This window comes from Vidua macroura, chromosome 12 (assembly GCF_024509145.1).
Source record: "Vidua macroura isolate BioBank_ID:100142 chromosome 12, ASM2450914v1, whole genome shotgun sequence".
Taxonomy (NCBI): domain Eukaryota; kingdom Metazoa; phylum Chordata; class Aves; order Passeriformes; family Viduidae; genus Vidua; species Vidua macroura.
In genome coordinates this window covers 19,763,411-19,779,400 of record NC_071582.1, presented here as the reverse complement: position 1 = coordinate 19,779,400, position 15,990 = coordinate 19,763,411, and the positions used below count along the sequence as shown (strand labels likewise).

Below are 15,990 nucleotides of genomic sequence, written 5' to 3'. Positions count from 1 at the left end.
AGAGTCAAGGTATTGTTTAGAGCTTGTGGCTTTCATTAAAAAGGACTTTCCCTGCCTTCATGGCAATAAAAAAAAAGGTTTGACAATATTAATCTGAAGTCTTAGAAACTAAGGAAATAAAAAACCCCAAGCAATATGTTTAAATCACTTTGATTTTGGGCTGTTGGAAATATTAAGAGCCCTCCAAAAAACCCTACTTGAGTGCTCAAAATTCGTCTTTAGTAGAAGCAATCTCCTTTTGACCATGTGCATTCAAATTTCTGCTGGAAATGCCTCAAATCAACTCTTCAGCTACAGAAACACGAAAAAAATAAATAAGTGGGGTGTTTTCAGCTCCAAACACTGCGTTCCTGCCTCAGGTTTCACTGGAGATGTAACTGCTAATGTCCTAGTTATAACCCTGCCAACACAGGGAGAATTTATAATATCCCATAAAGCCCTAACTATTGCAAAGGTCATTTTGGCGTTAATACCACTCGGGCATCACCGCCTCATTTGCTGACACTTTTACAGAGCCATGCTTGATTCCAGCACGGCTGCTGTAAAACCTTTACAGCAATGGCCTAAGCCTCCAAATATCATCTTAAAAATCAAGAGCTGGAACACCTTCATCAGCAGGTGTAGGCGGCTTGAAAAAGCTCTGCTCTATCTCAGTGTGGGGCCAAAACCCAGGGTGAGCACCCCAACCCCACTGCTCCAGGGAAGACTTAATCCTCAGATCTCATCTCCAGCCCTGTTATTCCCAGCACCTTCAGACCCCACCAGTGCTCGCTGCCTTGGCTAAATTAAAAGTCTCCTAATTTCATGCAAAATTACCAACCCCTCGCCTTGCTCAGAAAGCCATTTCCTTAGTGCTAAAATAGCTAAATTAGTCTTGCTCGGCCTTGTAAAGGAACTTGTCTTGTTTATTGAGCGATAAATATAAAGGTACAGTAACTAAATTCATCAGTCCCTAAACGCAGCCGTGGGGAATGGCCATTTCCACCATCCAATCTATGGCTGCATGAATATTTCAGAGTCCTTTTTCCCTTGGGTGCTCGCCTTATCTCTGGAGCCTGGATATTATTTTCTGCTTTTCAGCTTTTTGGATGTATTGGAGGAAATGTCATTATTTGGACCTGGGTGGATTACAGTTGACTTTCCTAAGCCAATTTATATTGGCAAGCTGCTGTTTTTAAAAACCCCTATAAATCACTCCCATGAATTTTAATAATATAACGTGGTTTCAAACATGCTCCCTTAATACGTGACACACTATTACAGCCAGCAATCGCTCCTCGGGTTGTGAACTCTGTTTTACCATCACCTTCAGCGAGTGCCGCGGGGGACGAGCGATGCCTCGGCCAGAATCATGGAAATACCCATTCCTGCCCCAAATACTTTGTCATTGCAGTGATTGTGACTTAACAGTGAGACCTTAAAGATGCTGGTGCAGAAATCATGGGGATTAGGACTATTTGCTGATATTTCCCTAAATAAAGATGTAAGATTCCCACCCAGAGTGCAGCTCCAGGCTGGGATTTGTGGCTCCAACTGGTCCATAAACTCCCACATGCCAGGAGACAAGGCTATGCCTTCTCATCACCTATGGACTTATTCTGATGAGCTGTCCTCTTCTTGTGCAAATTATATTCATTTTCTTCCCATCCCCATTGCAACAACTCCATGGTGTCTGCCAGCTCTCAAGGGGTATCTGTCAGTGAAGAGTGGTCTCCTGGCCAGAAGGAAAAGGGCTAAGAGAGATAAGGTATAAAAACCAGGGCAAAGGAGAGACTTTGGGAGACTTTTGTCAAGGAACATCCGTGGATCATATGGAAGAACAGATGAAGGGTTTGATGCCCCACTGTTGGCACTGGTGGTGTCCCCACTGGAGAGCTGCTTGTTCACATTGCCTGGTGTTAGCTGTACAGAACCAAAACAAAGTAATATTCCAACCCTGGAAATGTTCAAGGCCAGCTTGGAGAAGCCTGGTCTAGTAGAAGGTGTCCCTGCCTATGGCAGGGGGTTGGAAGTGGATGGTCTTTAAGGTCTCTTCCAACCCAAACTAGTCTGTGATTCTGTGAATATAATAAGAACACCTGCAAGAAAGAGGATCTTTAAGGGATGGACTATTTGCAGGCAGGGAAAAAAATAATGAACCAGACTTTGCTTTTTGGCTTCCAAAAGCAGTGAGGGCTCCCCAGCACAGGATGCAGCAGGATGGGGGTAAAGCGGGTACAAGGACCTCCTCAGACCTTGCCATTGCCTGCTCGGCTGCTCCCAGCACCACTGAGACCCAAAGCAATCCCTGGTTTAATATTCCTGGGAGAAAAAAATAAAAATCCCGTTTATGCAGGGAGCAAACAGGCTTTTCAAAGGCTTTAGCTGTGATGATTTCCCCTGAAACGTTGTCACGTTCATCATTAATCTATTTTTTCCCTTTTCTGTAACTTAACCTGCGACAAGCCGACATTGTAAGTGCTTGATTTTCCAAGAATAAATTACAGTTTCATAAATGGTATTTTGCTTCACTGCTCAATTTGCAAGTGAAATGATGCCAATTGCTTTGTTCACAGGATTTTATCTAGCACAAACAATACCATCCTCGAGATTTATTTAGTTTTTAACCCTCAAGTTATTTTCAGAGTCTATATAACAGGAATACATGGAAAGGCACACGACAGCCCATATGTTTTGGCATTATCGACTAACCATGAGCAGATACAAGGGCCCACGTGCCTATAAAACATCGATCTAGGAATGAGATGTCACACACAGAGTGAGACACTGCCCAAAGAGAAAATAATCCCTTAGATCAAAAATATTTACAGTTGCTCCATGCTGGGCTAGAGTGCCCTGAGTGACTTTTTATATGCATGATTTATGATTTGGGCCTGGGAAATCAGCCCCCACCCAGCTTCTCCAGGGACCACCAAGTTGCCTCATGGACCAACATAATCCCAGTGAGGTCTCCAGAACATGGGGTTCCTCAGTCCTGTTGAAAATAAGGGATTTACACCAGCTTAGTTTTTTTTTTTTTTCTTATATGATAAAATTATGAGAAATATGAAAAAAAAATGAAAGCACCTTGAAGCTATTTATGTTTTTTAACATAATCCTCCCTGCTGGGGACATCAGCTCTGCCCAGGGACAGCCAGGCCACACAGACATGTCAGCATTAAACCCAGTAAAGCCTTTCATCAAAGGAAGGAAAAGAGAGAAGAAGTCCCTACTTGGGAAATGTTAATGCTACAAGATTTGGTTAACAGCCATGGCTTCTGCTAGGACTTTTTTTAACTGTTTTTAGGTGAGACCTTGGTAGAAAAGCCCTCATTTGGGAAAATTCTGGTATAAGACAAAAAATGAATGGAAATAGTTGTATTAGGGATAGAAACCTGGTGTTTGAGGTGTTTGTGCTCACAAATAAATTGGGATGAATTTGTGGAGAGCCTGGATCTTCATCTCCATCCTTTAACTGAGCCACCCCACTGGAGCTGGCTGGCTCCTGGTTTTCCTGCAGTTGATAAATCATTTAACTAAGACCACGGAGCTCTGGGTCTGCAGGTGACATGGGCAGTAGTGGCAGAGTTTGCATTTCTAACAGAGAAACTGAGGCACCAAGAGAATATTTGTCTTCCCCTTCAGATATGAAAATGTGTTTGCTCTCATCCCTCCTCTGCTCATCCCACTTCCCTCATCCCACTGGATGAGACATTGGGAAAGGTTTTTACTACTCCCTTGCAAATGGATGCTTCCACACAGTCCCAGACCTTCAGAGGCTTTGAATTTGGCACTGAACAAAGATAAATTTCTGGTAACAAACCACATCACCAAACAGAATTGTCACCTTTTGGGCAACCCCAAGAGGCAACATGGAAATCCCAGTGAAATTAAACATCCTCAGCCAAATTGTGTCCCAGTGTCCCTGTTAAGGCCATCATTACATTGTTACAATATGGAAAATCAAAATAAAACTGAATTTAAAAGAAACGAGGGCTTGCCCACTGCAGATACTGTGCGAATGGGTCCCTCCATGGCTTCCCCACACACAGGGCTGCTGGCCATGAGCTGCAGGCTAAGGGGCTGGGCTGCTAATGGCTTTAAGCGGCGCTAATTGATCCGTGCAGTCACTGTAATTACGGAGCGGGATGTGGTGGCAAAACACGGGCAGAGCATTAACTGCTGCGAAGGGAAAAATCCAAATCACGGGTGAATCGATCTTCAGGCAGCCGGCACTGACAGCCCCGGCCCTCAGCGCTGAGGATTTCCCAATGCGCTGAAGTTTTCTGCAGGAACGTGCTGATTTCAGGAATATTTGATGGGAAGAAGGGTGGCTGTTAGCTCTTTTAATCTATTTCTTTGCATTTTGCCTTCAAGCCCAAGGTGAGCCGTTGCGGGTTTGCCCCTGCTGCACTGAGCAGCCCCAATCCAAAGGTGCCCAACAGAAAGCACACGGTATCTTCGCAATTAATTAGCCTTAATGACAACCTCCAGCAGCATTAGTGCAGGGTGTTGTATAAGCCACAACGAAGAGCTGCTCTGTGCGTGCAACAGGGACCCACTCCCGTCCTTTACCTAATGCAACTTATTGATTATTCTAATTAAAACATGCGTTAGTAGGTACTTCTGATAGTGAGGGGTTGTGCGGGGCCGAGGGGGAGTGGGAGCAGCCCCCAGCTCCAGCCTGGGGACACGGGCTCCCAGCAAGTGCCTGAGGATGGCAAATGGAATGAACAGGGGAAGGAGAGAGGGTTTGGTCAGGGGACAGCGCTGGGAAGTGACAAGGTATAGGAAAACGACATTGTTTTGCAGTAATCTCCCACCCTTCGTTAATACTGCTGTCACAGCGCCGACATGCTGCGTTAATTAAAATGAATGGTACATTGACAGAGCAATAATTCCATTATTTCTCCATGCTTGCACCTTCCTGTGTTTCATCCTCGAGGAGCAGGGGAGGGTGAGCAGGGGCAGGGTGCCAGGACCGGGGTCCCTGGGCAGCCGAAGGTCCCTGACCTGCTGCCTCCTGTCAGGGACCTGGTGCCGACAGCAGCAAGGCTGCTCGGGGCTCCACGGCTGTCCATCCCCTCCTCACCCTGCACCGCTGCCACAGCAAATCCCTGTCCCTGCAGCCGGCAGGGTCCACATGCCCCATCCATCCAGGAACACCCCGAGATCAAGGAGGCCCCTGGAGCCGTGAAGAGCATCCAGTACAGGGATTATCCCTTCCCTCCCACAATCAGCAGCCACAAGCAACAGACAGGCACAGACTGATGGTGAATCAAGGGTTTTGATAAAATGCCTCTTCTTCAGAGACTCCCGCCTCCCACACCTCTCCCTGCCTCTGTCCAACAGCATTCCCAAAAGACTAAACACCTTTGGTTTCCATGGCAGCATGATTTTCAATGAGCATCCTTCAAGTCCTAACCGGAAAGAAAGTGTTTCATTAATGCATACAGGACACACTGGCATCTCCCCGGGGCAACAGTATCCTTCCCCCAAAACTAACACCTTCTGCTCATAGTTTTATTTTATTCTAGTGGATTGATGGGCTGATGGAGCCATGGGAAGGGGCTGGCCAGCTCTGCCACTGACTCATGGAGCTTGCTTAGAGAGGGACTTGGGCTGCTTTTGCTTGGAGGAAATTAAAGAAATAAAGTGATGCCAAGCATCAGAAAGTGGCACGTGGAGCTTCCCTCCAGAATGGCTGCCTCGTCTCCTGCCCATCGCAGGGGGACATTGACACCTCCCCAGCTGTCCTCTCCTGAGCTGTCCTGGATACCAATCTTCTGGTTTTAGTTTGCCTATTTCCATCCAGACTCTACTTCTGTCTCCTGATTAATACAAGCTGAGCAGTTTGAACACTCACAATTTGCCATTTCTTTTGGGTTTAACCCCATTTAGTGGCTCTGTCAGGCAGATGGTGCCCAGAGCTGGAGAATGGGAAACTAAGGAACTAATGATTTGAAGCAGGGCACTTTAGTCCTGCAGGATGTCATAAGAAAGGGTCAAAGGACATTCCCTCCAGCCCACGGGTGCCAGTGCAGGGCAAAGCAGGATGTGTTTGCTACGTGACGTCCAAATAAAGTAACTCTTAAGCAGAACAAGTGACATTTTTTAGCAGAAGATGCCTGCGGGAGGATGTGGAGGATGCACTGAAGCAAAGCAACCATACCTTCACTAGCCTGGAACCTTTCAAAGGTTTTTTAAGAGATCCCAGGTCACGGCACAGCCTCGGCCCTGGCTTTTCCCAGCCCAGAGGATAATTGCTGTCCAGCCGTGACATACCCTTTTGCTGACCCCGCCGGGGTCCCAGCCACCCTCCAGGATCTGGCAAGGACAGATATACGGCTGGACCTCAGGGGGCTCCTAAAAGCAGGTCACGCCTAAACAATACAGCTTTGTCGGAGGCAAAGGGGGAGCGAAGCCGCAGTCAGCCCCGACTGCTGCCGCAGGATTTACTGCCCACAGATGGGATGGTGGCTGTGGATGATGCACCAAGCATCGCCCTAGGGCAGCCAAGGAAAAGAGAGCTGGGAAAGTGCCCCCATACTTAGTTTGGTTTCTGCTTTGTATGTGCAGCATCATCTTTAGCTGCAGCAAAGGCTGCTCTCTGGAGATCAGGATTTGGGAAGTCTCAGGTGGGTCCAATGCTTGGCTGAGGTTCCCTGCTTGTACTCATTCTCTGTCCTGCTGGGATGTCTAGTTCCAGAGCTTAGAGAGCTGATCTGAGCTGCAGAGCAGGGTTTGCCCCCAGGGAGGTTTGCTCTGCCTTTTACATCACCCTACGATGGGAAGAGCCTACCCATGTGGACTAAAGCATCTCAGAGAGACCTGGACCTCAGTCCTCCATCCCTGAAAGGAAAGCAGGATGCTGCCATGCCAGAAGCATGTATTTATCCATCATATTTATCCAAGAGGTTAGGAAGGAGCTAAAGGGACATGATAAAGCCTGTCCGTGCACCAAAGGGTGGTCAAAGAGCACCAAAGCTAAATGCAGACAAAGATGCTGCAAAGGATACAGTTGAGATAAAAGGTATTATTTCTTAGAATATAATGTAATAAAGTAAAATTAAGCATATAATAACTGTCCATCTTAGCACCTCCCTCTCAACTTCTTTTGAGAGGACACACTTCATTAAGACTCAAATTCTTCAGACACACTAAAAAAAACCCAACCCAATAAATTTTATCTTGCCCCGTGCTAATAAAGCCTTCTGCATTGCATGGGGCTTTTTAATAGAGAAAAGCAACTTTTCCTAATTCTTCTGCAAAACTAGGGTAGTTTTCACAGCCAAATTGCAGAGCAGCCTTGCAATTCTTTGACTACCCTTGCTACACCAGTCTGATGCACTTCCACAGCACAGGGCAGCCCATTGAGCCCTCACAGCAAAGCCTCTGGCACTTCCATGAGGCAGCTCTCTGCCAGGAGAGAAAACCCATTAGAGCTCCCAAGAGCAGATACACGTTGGAAGCCGGCAACATCATTAAATGAATATTCATAAATTATTTTGCTACATAAACAATATTAATATCACACCTTCCACCTTCAAAAGCCTATTGCAGACAGGGACTCATTAAGACTCCAGCAAAGACCACTTGCAGACTTTCAGTTACATGGAAACTCAGAGACTTTATTAAACATGAGCAATATATTTATTTTAATAGAGTACAAAGCCTAGATTTGGCCACCCTAAAACACCACTCGGAGCACCAAATCTCTGAATAACCCGATCAAACAAGGCTAATGTGTGCAATATATCTTGGGTGAGTAATATACAGCCACATTTCCTGCTCCATTTACCCAGTTTTAACTACACCTGACCTACTCTTATCCTAATAGAAAACGGCTGCTCTTCTCATTGCCCGTCCTCCACACATGTTTTTCTGATAATGACCAAAACTAAATCACTTCCCTTTCTCTAAGTGCTGGGCACCAGCTGTCTTGTGACATTTAACTGCAACAAGTCCTTTTGCAGGACCTCCAGGTTAGTTCCTGGGGCCCTGGACCTCCGTCCCTATGTCCTGTCTGCTGTCTCCATCCGGGCATCGGAAATAAGGCATTAGGTGAAGTGCTGGGTCCTGAACTTGGGTTACAACAGCCCCATGTGACATGACAGCTTAGGAAGAGTGGCTGAACTGCTGCCTGGTGGGAAAGGACCTGGGGGTGCTGGCTGACAGCAAACATGAGCCAGAGTGTGTCCAGTGGGCAAGAAGGCCAATGGCACCTGGCCCATATCAGCAATAATGTGGCCAGCAGGACCAGTGACTGTCTCCCTATACTAGGCACTGCTGAGGCACCTCCAATCCCAGGGTTAGTTTTGGGCCCCTCACTCCAAGACAGACAGTGAGGGCCTGGATCGTGTCCAGAGAAGGGAATGGAGCTGGGGAAGGGCCTGGAGTGCCAGGAGTGGCTGAGGGGAGCTGAGGGGGCTCAGTCTGGAGAAAAGGACGCTCAGTTGGCTCAATGCTGATCTTAATGATCTTTTCCAACCTAACTGATTCCATTATATGATCTCAGCCCCACAGGATTTCCCTATTTTGCCACACCAAGGAGGCATGTGAAGAAAAACCTAGGAGCTCTCTCAGCTCCTGCTGCCGCTCTCTTTGTGAGCCAAGGTCTCCATGCAGCAGTGAGGATGCTGCTTGTCAGCAAGCACAATGCAATGGTGGCTCGTGCCTGGGTGTGTTCTCCAAAACCTGTGAACATTTTCACACAGAACCTCACAGAGCAGGTTCAGCTTTGGAAAGGAAAAAAATCTGTTTCCAGTAGTGCTTTTGCCCCCCATGGAGCTTAGCTCAGAGTGATCCATCGAGGTGGATTTAAAGCTTCCTGAGCAGCATGTTTAAATGGCCAATTTGACCAGAAAATGTGCCTGATTCACAACCGCTGGCTGCGTTTCTCCAGTGCTGAGAAATCACGGCTATATTTCATTATTGTTACTAATTGCTATAAAGTATTATGGGGAGGTGATGGCACAGGCAGAAAGAAATATAAACCATTTGCAGTCTATTGAGCCCAGAGAACATTTCCCAAGCTTGCTTAGGGGTGCAGAAATCGGTGCTTGGTGCAAATAAATGAGCAAAAGCATTTTCCAAAGGAATTAGCGCATGGCACGAGCAAATTGCAGCAATTGTGTCTCTTCTTTCTAAGCACTGAATTGCCTCTATAATTCCCCATCATTTAGTTGCATAAATCTTGCACAAATAAACCAGCAATTTGCATATGCACAGAAAAGAAATTATAGAAACACAAGGAAAGATGTTATATTTTTCCTTCATGAGCTGGAAATAAATATGCATTGCTTACTGCCTAAGCTGTGTTTGGCCCAGCTCAGAAATAAAAATTTAGGAAACCCTTTAATTTCAATAATAAATATGTATCAGAGGATGAAAAAATATAATTTGTGGCATATGGAAGCCACAAGTTTCTGGGTTGTTGCATCATGAAGTGCGATGGCAGAGCCATGTGCGCATGCAGAGGATGCAGTGTGATCACAACTTCACAGAATCCTAGAATGGTTTGGGTTGGGAGAGACCTAAAGATCAGCTGGTTCCAACCACCTGCCATGGGCAGGGACATCTTCCACTAGACCAGGCTGCTCTAGACCATGGGTCACACCAATGTCTTCATGACAACTGGTGTGAAGGCCAAGGGATACAGCCTGCCACAGCTGACTGGAAGAGCAATGCAGAGGGGTGAATGCAGCTGCCTCTGATGCAGCTCAGTCAAGCACTTACTGAAATAAACACAGAGGCTCTTGGGGAAGCAAACATCTCTTGAAGATGACACCTCCTTTATGCATCATCTTGATTTTCAGTCACAAAATGCTTATATTTGTTGTGACTTCCATGGAGGACTCTGAGGTTTCACTATTACAGAAACCCCAGGGTCAAGGCCAGAAGTAATTAAATTATATCTCTAAATTATTGAGCCATAATGCACCATCTGGCCTTAGACCCACCTGGACCAAGGCACCAGTGGGCAGCAGGGGTAGGAACAGCTCTGACTATTTGTCATGCTGGTAGAGTCTCCCCAGAGGAGCAAAATAGCTGTTTCCGATTAACTCCCTGTGTGACTGATCTCATTCTGGAATAAGAGGGTGTTATTCCAAAACACCATAATCCTCTTCCAAATGACTTAATCACGTTTGGAATAATATGCTTTTCTTCCAAAACATTCATACAGGAAAAAAAATCGTAGGTGAAAAAAATCAATCAGAAACAGCCCTTTGTAATAACACCTCGTGCAGAAGAGTTCTCAGTGGGGACATGCGATATTGTGCTGGTTTACAAAGATTTAATAAATCACCATTTGCAGTAATTCCTGCAGGCTGGGAGAGCAGCATGACTGAGAGGCACACAGCATCTCCTCTTCCTCAGTCCAAAGCTATGGAACTCTAAAATGATCCCACTACACACTGGTGCCTCAGGCACTCACCCATGTCTCTTGTGTTCCCTATGGACCGTTTATGGCTAGAGCATTGCTGCAAACCCACTGCTCAGGGATGGTCAGTCAAGCCAAGTTGGAAAGTAAAAGTAGGTAGGAACAACCAGATTATGTCCCAGGACAAGGTGCCACCAACATCCACTGGCTCTCTGTCTCTCTCCCCTCTGCATCTCTCATACCACTGGGGCAGGAGGACCCTCATGTCAAGAAGGAGAAAGAAGCAGTGACTTGGATGAAAGTGCGAGCTCTCACATCTTTCATCCATTAACTAATCATTCCTCCTGCACAGCACATGTGCCAATTCATCATAGGTGATCAATACCTTCCTTGAGGCCCCAGGATGATGAACATCTCTGCTGATATTCAAATGACCTTGAGAGAACAGGGGCAGCTCCCTCAGGCACAGGTCAAAAAGCCAAGACTGAAGCATCATGTAAGATGATACATGGTCCCAAAATCTCTCTCTAAGGCACAGAGAAATGCTTTTGGCTAAAAAGCTTCTCCAGAACCACAAAGGAAAATTTTAAGTCATACAGAAGCTGGAAGATGATGCTGGACCAAGAAGACCTGGATTTTGTGTGCCAGGCCAGAGCAGAAGGCTGTGACAGCCGCCTGCAAAAGGGCAATGTGGTTCCTATCCTGTGCACTTGCCCTGGGCTTAGGGTTAATTCACAGCATCTCCATGTAGAATTAAGATGGAGTCACAAGCTGGAACCTCCATTCTTCATAGAGACCAAGAGCTGATGTACTCCTGTGTGGCTCCTTTCTCAGGTGCAGTCCCTTGCTCAACCCCTAAGGCCATTACCTATGGCAGGGAAAGGACCAACTCTCTCCCTCTCCAAATCACTGTTCATCTCACCAACCCAGCAGATCCCAGGAGCTGACATCCTCCTGTGTGAAGAACTCCTGTCTTCAGCCACAGCTTTCCCCTCTGCCCATATCCAGCCATGCCAGCAGGAAAATAAACCCCAGTCCCGCTCCATGTGCACTGGCAAACCAGGGCTGCCCATGGACTACATACAACATGTAGGGTTTATTATTCTCAGAAGACGAAAAGAAAGATAACTATAGATAACTAAAGCAGCTTCTCCTTCACAAAACTGAAAACCAATCCTTTAAGACAGCTGTTTGTCCTGCAGAGCTCCTCATTTTGCCCCAAAAATAATTGAAATAAATGCCGAGAACTGGCAAAGCTCCTACAGTAGTTGTTTGCGTGATTTAGGTTAAAAATAATTGCTGTCCAGGCTTATCTGCCTGATATAAGTAATTAGATCACAGAGTACTTATAAGCTGCCATTTCCTATGAGCATATTTTAACATGGCCTTTATCGTTTGACCTTTATATCTGCAGAGGCTTCATCCGCTCCCTGCTGCTGTGATGGATTTATTTTTGAAGATTGGGCTCAGGCTTGCCAGTCCTCGGGCAAGGATGTGGCACAGGAGACAGATTACAGCCCCAGCAGCTTCTGCAGGTTGGAGGAGAGAGCCTCTCTTTATGTGGCGATGTGCCAGACCTAGACCCTGCTGCAACTCCACCAACATTAATCTCCATGGTTAAATTTATTGTTTGCACCAAGAGAAAGGGCACTAGAAGGGGTCAGGCAGTGTAGAACTGGGGGAACATGGAAATACACCACGGAAAGGGAATGGTCCTTATCACATGAGATATATTCATATATCTCATATATTCATACTTTCAAAAAAAAAAAAAAAAATCATACATTTTCCCCCCAGAAATGGAGAATTATGGCAATCCCTTCTTGTACATCCCAAAAGCAGGAGATGTGCTTCCTGGCTCATGGGTGAAGCAGCTCCCTCACTCTCAAAGCTCAGAGAAGGCCAAAAACAAAATACTAAGAAGAAAAGAACCCAAGAGAATAGATCACTGTCACTACTTTCAGTCACAAAGACAGCTACAGGGACATACCGATCCTATGCACAACAAAACTTACAGATATAGAGCAAAATTTGAGTCCTCCACAGCTGAACAGCTCTGAATAAATAAAAAAAACCCAAACAAATCTAACACAACATCAACTATTTCCAGTTTTATAAAGCCCAGACTTGGGTAGGTTCTCTCTTCCCATCAGCATTCCTTGGGAAGCAACCTGACTTTGCTGGACTTGTCAGATTTGTAAAATAAGAGATTTCATTTTTACACCTCACTCAATTTTTTATGTAATCTAATTTCCTTCTAAAAGACATTTTCAAACTTCCCTCACAACTGATGGATATGCTTTTCTTTTATTGTCCAAACTTCCTTAATGACACAAAGACCCTAAATTAGAAGGGATTTAATATTTGCAGAGCCTTTTAATATCTTCATGGATGGCAATCTCATCCCTGTCTTCACACAGATAAAGTGAGACCAGAGTTATTTATGGAGAACACACAAGGAGGTTGCCTTCCTTAGAGGACCAGGCTGAAAACCCTGGAAGCTGCCAGTCAGGCACTCTTCCTGCTGAGTTTCAAATTATGAAGCAGAACAATAACGCTGAGTCTTGCCTCCATCTGGCAATGGTGGGACCTCTCCTATCCACATTCTCTAGCACTCCACACCTTTGGAGTAGGTGGAAAAGCCAACGGGACAGTTCATCCCTTACCACTTGGTAGGACATGACGTGGATTGAAAAGATGCTGTACCACCCATTCAACCAGTGCTCCCTTCCCACCACATCTCGAGCAAGCCCCCAGCCCATTTGCTGTGGCTTTCTGCTGGTAGCGTGAGGTGGATTTGAGCAGCTGAGAAGAACCATCAGTCCCATATAAAAGCCAGGGCTGTTTTAGACCTTCTTTCAGAAGCAATACAGATGGGAACAGCTGCTGCAAACCAGAGCTGTTTCCCATCAGGTAGGCAAAGCCAAAGGTCTCTTCCACGTTCCACAGAAGTTTGCCTCATCTGTGAGTTTGTCTGTTTTAAGGGGAGGCAGAATATCACTTAATAGGATTTCAGGAGCGGTTTATCTATCAAGGACTAAATCCCACAATGAAACATCGCTGAGAGATTATCCTGTATTCTCTGAAGGAGAGAGCACAAGATTACCCTGAAATGAGGCTTGTTTCTGTTGAGGTAATGAACGATAATTAGTAACCCCCTTTGCATAGCTGGGTGACCCAGAGAGCTCTCCCAAAGTAGAAAAGCAGCAGCATTTCCGAAGGGAAGAGATCCAAGGTCTGACGTGGACTCAATCTGAAAGAAAAACTTCTGGAAAGGATCAGGGCAAGGCCATGAATTTATGAAGTAGTTGTTCGGCTGACTCTAATTTTTAAAGCATTATTATCCTTTTAGCAGGGCTGTCGGGTAGATGGAAGCCAGAGCCAGTGTGATGAAGAGCAGCTGAATAACGATTTGCAGCAATTCCTCCTGCCTTCCACACTTTTTTTCTGCAGAGGAGAAAGCCAAATTGCTTGTAACCAGCTTACTGCAGCCTGAAATGCTGCAAAAAAGGGAAATTTCTGGGCTGGTGGTGTGAGGAATGAAGAGGGAGAATGAAAAAGGAAGAGAAACACCAATGGCAGGTCCTGAGATCAATTGGCATTCCAAAGCCCTAAGCCAGACAGGTGTCAGAAACATTTACTTTGAGATCTTGGAGATTCTTTCTAGACTGACCCAAACAGGGCACACCAAAGAGCCATTTCTGCAGATTTAAATGTATTTTGTGTGCCCTTGCAGCAAATCCTCATCTTGCTCACAGCTGTATCATCTGCATTTCTCCAACAAAGCATCCCTGTTGGATGCAGCACCCCTCTAACCTTCCAGGTGCTCAAAAGCCACCTTTTAAGTAATGCAATCAAAACAATCCAGCTAAAAGCCTTTCTTCTGGCCTAGACTGACATGAATTGTTCCTAATAAAGCTAAAGCTCTGTGGGACAACTAATGGGTGCTTATTAGTACAGGCAATGGACTATTCAATCACCCATATAGAGAAACTAATGGGGATTGATGGCCAAAATACAGGATAAGGATTTACCTCTATATAAACAGCTGATAGGCTGATGATCCAATTAATCTTAAGTATCAATGGGGAAAGTTCATACCTGGCTAATAAAGAGATAAACAAAAAATGTGAAAAAATAGTATCATTGGGTCCCTGGGGAGTTTAATATTATTGCTGGTATTAGGTGGGTTTCCAGAGATGTTCACCTTTCCAAACAGCACTGGTTTGGGAGCAAGCTAGAAGATGGTGTAACCCAGACAATGCAAGAAAGCAGCTGGAAAACCTCTGGATGAACCTTTGCACTCAGTATGAGTAGGCTTAGATTAGATATTAGAAAGAAATGTTACCCTGTGAGGGTGGGACGGCACCAGCATAGACTGCCCAGGGAAGCTGTGGATGCCTCATCCCTGGAAGTGTTTAAGGCCAAGCTGGAGGGAGCTCTGAGCAATCTGTTCTAGAGGAAAGTGTCCCTGCCCATAGCAGGGGAGTTGGAATTAGGTGATCATTAAGGTCCCTTCCAGCCCAAACCATTCTATGATTCTATGGTCCTCTTTTTTTAAAACTACTTTGTATACAATCCTACCTTTTCCTGCTTCATCTCCTCCCTTCAGCAAACACTTCCCAAGAGTTTTCTAAAACCCAAGATTTTTAAACCTTTACCCTAGAGCTGATGGAGAAATGGTGTGATTTGCTGAGCTGAGGGAAGGACATGGTCACCTCTGGGGCTTCTAAGTCACTCTTCCCTGCACCAAAGCATTCCTTGATTTCCATCCTCCTACTTCCTTCCCTTTGAAAGGCCTCTGACCGGATCACAGATGGCAATTCCTATGTGACAGATCCTAATGTCATTATTGATGACAAACCAGATGTCCAGGGAGACATAATGCTCCTTTTAATCCAAAATTCATCAAGAGTCTCACCTTTGTAGTTTAGGGTGAGTGCAAAGGTATCTTCATTGGAAGGGGTTGGGGCCACACTTTTTTTTTTCCTCTTGCCTCAGTTTTCCTTTGCACAGTGTGGCTGGAAGTGACTAAACCAGACACCAAAGGCATCCTGTTCTCAATAACAGCATCATTAAAATGCTACAAAAATCTCTCTTGAACTTTACAAGGGCCTGGGAAGGGACATGCTGGATGTGATAGAGTGTGTTATGAACCTCAAGCCATTACAACATGCTGCTCCTGCTCCTTGCTGCATTTTAGGTACATAATTCCTAGGCAAGAAAGAAAGAATTCCAAGTTTGGGTTATGGAGCAATCCTAACACCTAATGTATCAGTTTGTCTCGTGCCTGACAGCTGAATATATATTTTTGCACAGATTAAGTGTTGTATAGCTGTCCTGCTATAAGCCACTGGATTAAAAGGGAATGACATGGGATCAGCATAAGCAGGAGATGCAGTGTGGACCACAGCTAGTTAGCAGCAGGTAAAACACCACAGGTGACTTGTTCCCACTTACATTTTAAAACAAGAGCTCTTGTGCTCGTTATCTCTCTTGGAGACAGAGGAAAAAATCCCAACAGCCTTTGTGGCAGTGAAGACAAAGCTTTGCTCAGTAGGAGATGTTCTATACAGCATAATGTATGCCGTGAGCAATCCCGGTGTTTTATGGGCCCGCTTAGTGTG

The 15,990-nt window shown here is 45.5% G+C and overlaps 1 long non-coding RNA gene across 3 annotated transcripts in view; it reads right to left on the bottom strand.

Annotated features, from left to right (window-relative positions):
• The window catches only part of LOC128813340 (uncharacterized), a 29,654-nt gene that overhangs the window by 5,695 nt on the left and 7,969 nt on the right, over nucleotides 1-15,990 (bottom strand). The gene's annotated exons all lie outside the window — the stretch shown is intronic.